This window comes from Manacus vitellinus, unplaced genomic scaffold (assembly GCF_001715985.3).
Source record: "Manacus vitellinus isolate BGI_N305 unplaced genomic scaffold, ASM171598v3 scaffold_2_pilon, whole genome shotgun sequence".
NCBI lineage: Eukaryota > Metazoa > Chordata > Aves > Passeriformes > Pipridae > Manacus > Manacus vitellinus.
In genome coordinates this window covers 41044304-41055852 of record NW_021940208.1, presented here as the reverse complement: position 1 = coordinate 41055852, position 11549 = coordinate 41044304, and the positions used below count along the sequence as shown (strand labels likewise).

General features: G+C 33.0%; 1 long non-coding RNA gene across 2 annotated transcripts; it reads right to left on the bottom strand.

The window, feature by feature from the left end:
- Positions 1-1321: 1321 nt before the first annotated feature.
- Positions 1322-7851, bottom strand: LOC108639423. Of its 2 annotated transcripts, none has more exons than XR_001920461.2 (3): positions 7786-7851; positions 5615-5734; positions 1322-1458 (listed from the first exon to the last, which is right to left on the bottom strand). It is a non-coding gene; the product is annotated as an uncharacterized LOC108639423 (long non-coding RNA). The 2 variants fall into 2 exon arrangements; XR_003915901.1 differs by having other exon boundaries at positions 7725-7819.
- Positions 7852-11549: the final 3698 nt, after the last annotated feature.

The window sequence follows — 11549 nt, the reverse complement described above, 5'->3', positions numbered from 1 at the left end:
ACCCTGTGCTGCCTTAATAGTTAACAGAATAAATGAGATGGCATATTTCCAGGACATAATTAATCCTGCCTAAACGTAGATGTTTAAAATATTTCAGATTAATTTTGCTTGATAAGTGTCCATTTCTCCCTTCTTAATCTGGAATAAAATTAGGAAGACTAACTTGTGTACAACACTGGTGTCTAAGGATACGTAACTGATCTCTAACATGATGAATAATTTATTTAATAATTTTTAAATAAAAATCTTACAATTTCAAATTGTTTTGTTTCTATCCCCTTAAAATGACAATAGAGTACATTAATCACGTTCATTGTTTTTTTGTTTATTTGACTTGAAACGTGATCATGTAGCATTTCAACAAAATAATGAATCCAGAACAGATTTAAAACTGGCATTCCTGCTAAACACTTACAGAAGGTTTGATTATTTTATTGTATTTAAACCTATTTTCTACCTTAAATGCCTCAACAAAAATTTTAATTAAAAATTCATTAATTGTCTCAAAAAATATTCTTATAAATCCATACTTGATTTTATTGGACTAAAGTCTATTTACTGTAACAAATTTCATGCTATTCAACTCCCATGGTATAGTTACCTATATGTAGTTACGCATGTTCCTGTATCCTGGACTTAGATTATATGAGGTTCCATTTTCATTTAGAGCTGGATGACATCAAAATATCTCCAGCACAAGAGCTCCAACATTTAACTTCAGTTTTGCCCTACATCATAAAAAGCTATGTCTTTTGTTTCCACATTCCCAATTCAGAAATTTGAGCATCAACAGATCTCAATGCATTTTAACATATTAATTTTAAATGGTCTTGTTTAGTACTAAAGGGTACTGGAAAATGTCTAGAGTTTCTTTCAGAAGTTTGGTTAATATTCTTTGAATTAATATCACATATCCTTAGGCATTTGCATTCTAGATATTTCTAAGCTTAGTATATGGCCTCTTTAAAATCAGTGGTAAGAAATAAATACTTCAGCTGATAGCATTACATGCATTTTAAACTTCTACTTAAGATGATATGAATCATACCTTAGACTTTCCTGTTTATCTCCACTGACTGTAGAAGGAATATATGTAAATATATGTAAATGGATGTGACAGAGACGTTTACACTGTTGACATTTGCATTCAGCCAGGTAGACCAGAATCACTTTGTCTCTCTGGACTTGACGAGATTCTGTTTTGCACTTTTTCTCGTGGTATGGCATACTTCTATGACCCTGAGAATGCACTCAGGTTACTCAGAGAAAAAGGAGATCAAGGAATCACAGGACATATAGTAAACATACCTTATCACTGGAAATTTAGAAAGCTCCCTTCGTGATACTTTTTTCACTCCTTTCCAGGCAGTTTCAAATGAAGGATGAAAAGAATCATCCCAATGACACAATTCTGATTAATCTCCCAGGAACCAGTTGAGTGAAGAGTTTTTCACAGTCCTGTGTAAAAGACTGCTAGGTTTCAATCCACAGCATTAAAAATACTATGGTAAAGCACTGTAATTGGGAGAGAGCAGCTGTAAACTTTCCTGCTCCAGAAAGTTTGATCAGTCAGTTGTCACTCTCTGTTCTTTGCAAACAACTGGGATTCTTTCTCCTAAGGCTTATATACTCATAGAACTGATCTCAAACCCCGAATAAATTAAAAAGTACTGTAAATGCAAAACTAAAGTTCACAGTTTTAATGTATTAATTTTTATGTAGATTCTCTGGAGATACTCTACACACAATTAAGGAATTATGCAGAGAACCTTTTGCTTCCATCTTTTATATCCCCAGGCCTATTTTTCTGTACATGGTGAAATTTCTTTTAATATTTTTATTACACACAAGCATAACCCACATTATATTGCAGAAACATTTTACTTTAAACTCAGATGAATGAATAACAAACATCTCCCTCATGGTGTTTCGACATCTTCCAGAAAATCAGGGGAGGATACAGTTCAAGCATGACTGCCAGTACATCTAATTCTTACCATGCAGATGAGCATTCTGATGCTATAATGTCTGTGTGATCATTTACAAATTATCTTCGCAAGTTTAAAAGTTCCAAATACCAACTTTAAATCATTAGCTTAAAGTAGGCAAATCGACCGATAAATAAACAAATAAATCCTAGGGCATATCTTCTTCTTTGAAGTACATAATTTATCCGTACATAATGTCATGCTGGTTTTAGACATAAAACTATAATCTTCAATAGCACATTAGTAAGAAATTAAACCATCCCTCTCTCAAGAAGTCAAACTAAGGTCTGTGACACTGTAAAGACTTCAATTAGAGATTTCTAACATTATTTTTTATGTGATTTTTTTTTTAAACAATAATTTGGTGTATTTTAAAAATCTGCTAAATGAGTTTCCATATTCTTGTTATCTGTAGTTCTGATGCAGCAGAGTAACTGAGGATATCTAAGTTAGAAGAAACATAGTTTTCCGTCCCCAAAAGAGTTTGCAAAGTTCATTGCTCCAGGGAGAGTAGTGGGGACCCTCACTGCATGATGTTCTATTTGACAGGAGGTCAAGGGATTCTTTGAAGAAACTGTCACGAAGCTGTTAACCTTCCAGATAAGCTGCAGAACAGTGGTTTGAAGATTTCACCAAAACCAAGGAATTTTGCAAAGCATTTTACTTTGAGAAAATTAAGTTTTTTGTTTGTTTGTTTGTTTGTTTTCCTGGTGCTGTAAACATCATAATGAAACTTCTAAACAATCCTGAGGTGATTAGGTGGTATTTTAAGACAGTCTGGGCACACCAGTAGTATGAAAACTTTCCCCTGGTCTAACTAATTTATTAGCACAGTTCCCATTCCCCATTAGGCATGTAGAAAACACCTCTAGCTAATTATGCTTCTCCTTTATACATGTATTTTGTAAATAACCAGTGAACACATAGATGTAACTAGGGACTCATGATTAGGTGAATAGATACCAAACAGTTAATTGTTAAACTCCTGTAAATATACAGCACAGGTGAAGAGATGGAAGTAACACAGTAAACTCGGTTTATGAAAAGAATAATAAATTTTTGATCAGTATTTTGTAAATTGTCATCTGGATATGGATTTTTTTCTTTCTTTGGGTAACCCTGAATGTTGAAAACAAGGGTGCTATAACTGAGAACTTACATATGATGTTCACTGAAAGTATAACATGGCCTCCTTTATTTCTTTTTTTCTGGTTAAACCCAGACACTTTTATCCATTCAATTTTATATTAGAATACACTGGAAGGGGCTCACTTAGTTCTTTGTTTGTTTTTGCTTTTATTTTCCCTGTAACGTCCTCCTGTTTAAGAAGACTTGTACCATAAGCATTTTTAGTCATGAGCATACTTAAGGTGTATTAGGTTATAACTGACTTTCACCTTGCTTTGGATCTCTTAACATTTTCACTCAAATCTCAGTGTAGAATATTAAAACCAAAGTGGTCTGGGAAAATTGTACACAGAGAGGAAATAGCTTCTTTTGCATAGAAAACAAATAATATATTAACATTCACTATAATATGTTCCATTTTTTTTATACATATACTTTGGCACATATGTTTATTTTTTAAAAAATGCAATCCACCACCTTGAAAGAAAGTTTTACTGTATATGCTGCATCAAGCAATTTTTTCATATACATATAGAAGTTATTTTAGAGGTTTGGTTTTTTTCTCCGATGAAAAGAACATTTTTTTGATATCTTAGTGTTTCAGTGAACTCAAAGATACAGAACCTTTAAAAATAAATTTTGCAAAACCTGTCTTTGCATGCAATGTATTTTAAACTCATGCAAAATTTAGAGGGTTTTTTTGCTTTGGGTTTCTTTTTTTTTTTCTCTTTCTATCCAGACATATATAACTTCATTATTTTCTACAGCAATTTCTTCTTGAACGTAAACTTCTCATTTCCCCCTGTACATCAAGACATTTCACAGTAGTTATATGAAATTATAATACAGCCAAACTAAATTTACAGGCCTTTGGAATAATTTGATTTGTTTGGGTTTTTTTCCTTTCTTGAGAGATTTGTATTTTACCCAACAGTTTATGACACATGAAAAAACAAAGCCTTGAAGACCTTCTGAGATGTGAAAAAACTGTTTGTAATTCTGTGGGTATATTGTTGAGTCATGTGCATCCATCAGTGCACCATAATGCTTGTAATTCCATAACACAACATATCATGTACTTTGGGTTCACTTGCTCGTTCATGGAGCTAAGTGTTGTACCCTTTGTTTTTTTATCTATTATTTTGTATCCTTCCTTTTTCTTTCCCTTTCCATTTTTCTTTCCTCTTCTCTTATTTGAAATCTTGACCTATTTAAATTTTTTAATTCCTCTAGAGACTACTATTAAATATTTTCCTATATCATGAAGTATCATGGACAGTTACAAAGTAATTTTCTTCAATTTTACCATTTCAAACACCCTTGAAAAGGCTTCAGTGTTCCCCATTTTTATGGTATTTAAGTTATGAATGAGGTGTTAGTACTCTCTTTCTCCATCCCCAAAGGAAGGCTCCAGGTTTTCCTTCTAACTCTGACACTCTATTTGAGTGACTATACTGTTTGCTCTCTTTCTTTATGCTTTATGTTTTCTTCTTGCAGTATGAGAATAATGATGCAGATTTTATCTAGAAATTGCTCATTGCCCTTCAGTGGTCACACAGTCACATACATGTGAGCATTATAAGTAGACTTCAAGCCTACACAGTTATTTCCTTGTTTTCTTTGCCAAACAATATTGTATATTAATGTAATTACCTTCATCCTGGCCTGCCTTAATAACTGTTATTGTTCAACAATGTTAAATGTCATGAATGTCATGACCATTTACATCTTTCTTGAATTTAATAAATGAAAATCTGTTCTATCATGCTGTCTTGCATTTGAGCTTTTAATGATTTTACTTTTTTATTTTTGCAAGCTTTTACCACTAATGTAGAGCTGTAAGCATGGACAATTCTAGATTCCAAATGACTACAGATTTTATATTTACTATAAATGTCATGCTTTGTACATTAATATTTCCTAATGGGTGGATAACAGCTCCATCCATTCATGCTGAAATGTCAGAGAGAATTACATTATTCAGAATTTTGTTTCCTTTATTTTAGGGGAGGGGAGAACAATCCCATTTTTTATTTAATTAAAGAGAAGCTCTACCGCCACTGACAAGACTGGCAGTTTTGTTGTATCCTTTAGAAGTTATAATACCCAAAAAAACATGACCATGGGGGTCATGTTTTCATGATGTACGTTAAGGAAAAAAAGAAATCTCAAAAGAAGGAGGAGAGATAGAACAAGATATATGGCAATGGCCATTAGGGTAAATTGTCTGATAAGACAAGATACGAAACTACAGAGGACATACTTGTTTTTATTGCAAATATTCTCCTTGTCTTCATATGATAGATAAAATAGATATCTTACTGGTGAAAATCCCCATATTAAAAAAAAAAATCCCATTTGTTCTGTAACTAGCATAGTAAATGCAGTGTTTTTACTATGCTACAAATACAAATTGGTTGAAAATGCATTTTTAATTTTAAAATTTTATAAAAAATGAAGTATACGAAGGAAAATTTCTTAGAGAACAACTACTTTACCTGTGACTGATTCAACACAGGGGATAAAAGATATGAAGGGTCTGAGCCTGTCTCAACTCTTTTGAGCTCCCGGGTCTAATTCTACTGGTGCTTCAGAACTTTGGTAGGGTTTTTATATCACTAGAGAAAGAGTATAGAAAGACTGTACCATGAACTTTCTTACTCTTGAGATATGTCTTTTCACAGTGAAGAGATAAAACTATACTGCCTGGGAATGATATATATATGTCAGAAGAGAATTCACTGAAGACAGGAAATCCTCTGCCAGCAATTTTCAACTGGGTTATTGTTCATTTGTAGCAGCTGAGTGGCACAATGGGATCATAGCTGTATTTCAGATTCTGGCACAATAGTTCCCTGAGGTGTTTCCCTTACTGAAATAGCTGAACTATATACATTTTATATATTTCATGATCCATTATAGCCCTAGAAAACAAAACAAAAATATACGGAATGATATTTTGTCTATAGACATTATTTATATTTCCTGTACATATAAATTGTTTTTACAAAATTTTCTGATACTTCTTTGCTGCATTTTTTATGCAAACTATGCTCTTTGAATTCATACCATCTAGCTATAAATGTTCAAGTTTTTGAAGTCACAGTCCTAATATATAGATAAGAGACATGCTCTGGCATTATACCAATTATATTTCTGGAAAGATTAGATTCCTACTACCTCCATCCTACTAGACTTAAGGACTAATAGATATTTATGCTAGTGATTAACAAGATTGTAATGCTGTTCTTTCCTATTTTGAATATAGATTTACAGTGCTGGTTTGTCACTTCAACACACCAACGTGTCATAGAAACTCTCTACAGTTCACAATTTTCTTGGATTATTAATATTGACTCTCACAAACTAACACAGAGGAAAAAAAAGGAAAACCAAACAATGTTCAAAACCAGAAAAATTATATGAAAGAAACTTTCATTTTTATTTCTTCCTAAGGCTGGTTGCTACAGTTCTGCAATGTATATCTCAGAAAAGTACATCTAGCTGTTTACAGATTAGCAGGCTTGACCAAAAGCTTTCTGACATTTAATTAAAACCAAACCAAAACCAAACCAAAAATAACCAACCAATCAACCAAACCAAAAAACTCCACATTTTTTTTCCATTCATTACAGTGGTATGATAATGATTAAAACATTGTAAGATTACCTGGATATAATATGTTCCTATTTTTAAGACTATCTGAATGTATTCATATTCCTTGAGGTACACATAAAACAACTGCAAAGATGTGAAAACTTGTTTTACAGCAACTTAAAGCATCTTATGAAATACTTTGGCTATTAAAAAGTGCGGCAATCATGATATTACTTTTACTTATTCCTACTCACAGATTTCTGTTTACATTTCTAACAGCTATCTTTCTTAAAGTAGAGATTTGGGTTTAGTTGTGATTTATGGTAGCATAAGGGAGAAAACTGCCAGAAGTGATTTTAATCCATTAAAAGAAGCTTTATAAAATGATGAAATCACAAATTACAGATGCCTTCTGCCAAGTATAACTTTTTTCTTATAATTAAATCCTAACATACAGTTGTCCTTCTGTTATTTACTAACAAGTCCAACTTTTATTTGTTTACTTTGCAGAATAGTTTTGCTAATTACTATTTAAAGCTGTTAGGAGATATCAAATTAAGGTAATAAGTATCTTATGAGTAACATGCCATTCTAAAAAAGAAAACAAAAAGAGAGGAACTTTTTTAGAATGTAGTTCTAATCTGCTGTAAGTTGCCAACCTCCTTCTGAGTCTTGCTAAGCACCCTCAGCTGCACCTGAAGTCAATGGGAGCTGTAAGTGCTCATGACCTTTTTAGCATCCTAGCCCTGAGCACCTGGTACTTTTATGCATCGTATTTGTCTAGGGCTTAAAAGAAGCATCTGGAAGCTGTTTAGAAGAAAGGCACTGGGAATTTAATCCCCCGAGGTACCTTTCTGTGTGTATCCTGCTTGCCACCAGCTGATTCTGTGATGCTTCTATTAAAGCCAAAGGGAAACTGATAACAAGTTCCGAGGCAAATGATTCCACTAGCAGGATTTTCCCATGAGGCAGGTAAGACAGTTAATGTCAGAGATATGAAAGAGGCCTCACCTTACTGCTCAAGAGCTACCCAAAGCAGTTCACTGAGAACTACTCTTGCTCATCCTTTCACCTTGAGAGATGACTGTTGGCAAGGTTCACTTCCAGTGTGGTGACAACCACTAGGAGAAGGCTCTCCTGTCATATGGTAAACATATACCCAGTGACTTATTGGGGAACAGAAGAAAAATTAGGAAAAGCCTAGAGGCTGTCTGCTAATAGTAAAACAATTAAGTAATGGTCTGCAGCTTACTTTCTCTCACTTTTCTGAGGACTATACCAGAAAATAACTATACCAGGAAATAACTATACCAGAGCATCCTACACTACTTTGTTAACAGAAGCTTATTTGAAACTATTCCTCTACAAGAAAAAAAAATTATTTCCAAGCACAGACTTACCTGTTAGTCTGAGGGAAATGCATTAACCCTACTGCCTTCAGGGAGACCTTAGATGAAACTAAACTAAGTAGCAAATTCTGCCACGCAAAATTTCTGGAGCTGTCAGTTTGCTTACCAGTGTCACTTGGCTATAGCTCTTTAGTCAAAGTCACTATCCATTTTTTTAGAACTTTGTTCAAAGGTTTAGTTGTATTTACCAACACAAGAATAGAAAACAAGTCCAATCATTAGGAGAGAGAATAAAAAAGAATGGACCAATCATGGAGAATTCTCATTTTGTATTTTCCGTTTTCAATCCTTAAAATTGCCTTAAAAAGCAATACCTTTTCTTATTAATGCTAATCACAAAAGTACTTGTTTCAATAGAACATAGTGAGAAATTTTCCAGGCAGTTTTCTTAAGAGAAACCTGTGTTTTCACTGTTTCTTTTATTGTTGGAGGAGAAAAACCAGAAAGCTATTATCTTACTAAAACAAGTGATTTCAACTAAAAAGGTCTGATGCATTTTTGAAGGACTAGAACCCAATAAAAATTCCTTTCCCGTGTCTCTGGCTTATGGACATGATCTGGGAAAATGAGAAGTGAAATGATATTGCATCCGAGATACCTTACTGGGAAGAAATCTATTCTTTCATCTGGAAAAATTGCACTGTCACTGGAGAAATCAGTTCTCCATTTTTGCTTGTCATTAGGCCCAATGAGAACAAAAGCTCAGGTAAGAATTATGACATTCGTGACAATAAATTGTGCCTCACAAGAAAAAAAATGAGCTACAGATTTTGTTCTCTATGGCTTTTCTATAAATAGACAGTTTTATATGATGTTAGCCAGTATTTCCTTGTGATTACTGAGAAATAGTTCCTTCTTTAAATATTGGATAGATGCAGTTTTTATGTGATATTTGTAATTGTTATGAAAATTATAAATTTATTTTACTGCTCTATTCAATTCTCTTATACATCCACCAAGTTTCATAATTTTATCTAGATCTTGTAATACTCGCAGTTTCAGAAAACTGAAAGGTGTGGCGAAATTTAACTTTTTCTAATTTTCTTTTGAATAACTTAATTACTGCTTGACATAATGTAGTAGTTTTGAAATTTTGTGAATCTTCACTGAGCCTTCCTGTTCTCCACATAGATATTTTGATGAGTTTTTGCTATCCTTTTCACTCATATGCAATGTGTTTTGTTCTTTTGAATTTATTGTCAGATTGGAAAATTATACTCATTTAACTGGTGACATCAGTGGTATTAAGTCATGCTGCAGTCATGTTAAGTCGGGAATTTTACTAATTCTTCTTGTCATTATATTTATTTTATATCATGTTTAGGGAAGTAAGCAAACAACAAAGTATGTGAAAAGGTAAATTATCATGAGATCACAGAGGTTGTACCTCAAAGAGGTAAAAAGTCTGTGCTGACTCTGAAATTTACTAAACTTATATCACTAGAGCAGTTAATTAGGATGAGTTCCAAAACAGTAGAAGTATTTTCTCAAATAACAATAATGCAACAGTGGGTGTGTCTTAGAAAATGTTACACTGACAGAAACTAAACTGGTGTTGATTTTCATGGGAAAATAGATTAAAAATATGTAACAAACTCATTATTGTGCTTTTTAATTATTTTTTTTTCCTTAGCTTCTAATACCAGTGGTTAAAAGAGTTTTATCAAACATAATATCCTTACTCTATGTTGGCACAGAGTTGGCCTTAAAGTATTCCACTGATTGGATGTAAATATTAGGAAGAAAAAACTACTATTACTAACAATCACTCTTGGCTCAAAATCCAGGCCAGAAGCCTGAAAAAGTTTTCTAACAGTCAAATTAGAAATTGGAGTTTAAAATAGTATTTCTTAAGGACTACAGGGAATAAAACAGTATTAAAGCTAATATGACTGCCCCCATAATAATTAAAACCATAAGTCCAAAAGTCGCAATATTTTTCTAGCACTATTTTTTGATTCCTAGAGCTCTAGCACATGTAGTATTTATGGATAAAATCATTCAACAAGCAATTATTTAAAAGCAGGATATACTGTCTTTTAAAATATTAATGATATAATTCCTAATTTCATAAATTTAATTGTAATATAAAAAAATTTAGGAATTATAACAGTAAAATCCCCCATTCAGTGAGTCACAATAGAAAGTATTTGTTTATTATATTTAATTTCTTTCATAGTTCTTTTGCTTTAACATTATATTAAGATAACTTTTTAATTAATTCTAAAGTTGATTAATTCAAGTCCCAGTACACAAGTGCTCCTTAAATTTTATAGCAGATTTTAATTGTTGGTGCTTTGTTCTGTAGGAACTTTTAGGTACCTGAACTTATATACTTGAAAGTAATGAGCGTTAATCATAATGGTATTCCTGTTCTTGTCTTTAAGTTGCTCTTGATTAATTTAGAATACTCTGCGACACTGGGGTATAATGAATGAAAATGACATCCAAAAAGCACAGCACCACACAAGCTCATAAGGCTTTCATAAATAGCATAAGCAACTACTGCAGACTTATTTAATTAATGGGCTGCATATGCCTGGAATGACTAGCCTTCCACATTTTCTTTCTGTTAATTTTCTAATATGACATAAGAGATGAAAATATATTACACATCTTATTACGACTGTTTTGCCTTTAGGGATAAAAAGAAATTGAATGCATTTCAATCAAATTTATCAAGTAGAAATGAAAGACACTTGTGTGTAGCAAGAAAACTTTATTCCAAAACTAAGCAACCATTACAATTTCATGTATTTGCTGTGTTTCTTGTCTTTAAGAGCAACCAGTAGTAGCAAAAAAATTGTCCTTCATTCATTTTAAGTCAGCAAAAGACAGAGTATTCTAGCAGCTTAATCTATAACTTGCTGAGCAGATAATCTAGTTTAATTATTTGCTGTGCTATGGATTCTGTTATCTGGTGTAAATTGACTAGACATTTAAGAGTAAATGCCTAACAATGCAGATTTTAGCTGTTGATAACTGCTTTGGGAATAAGATGCATGACAATTATCTAGTCTGTTCAGTGACACAGTTTCCCCAAGTTTTGGACATAAAAGGATGTTGCTCAGTTCAACCCCTTTCCCAGCCTTGCTGTGTGGGAATGCACTCTGCAAAGTCTGTGTAATCCCCCACAGGCAATAAAAGCCTGTTCTGCCTTCACTCAGAGATAACTAGAAGTGCTGCTAATTTTTGTATGCATAGTGTTTAGAGTCCACGACAAGGCAGGATTTGCTAGCATCAGCTGAGTACTGCAGCAATTACTCTTAAGTAGTTGCTGGAGAGATTGGTGCATATGGCTATCTTATGTCTGCCCTCAAAAAGCATCCCATCAAATGTATGAGCCACAGTAGCTCACAGTTTCACAGCCCAAAAGCTTTTTTTTTTTTTCTTTATCAGTCTATACACATACTGGTGTGTGTATATA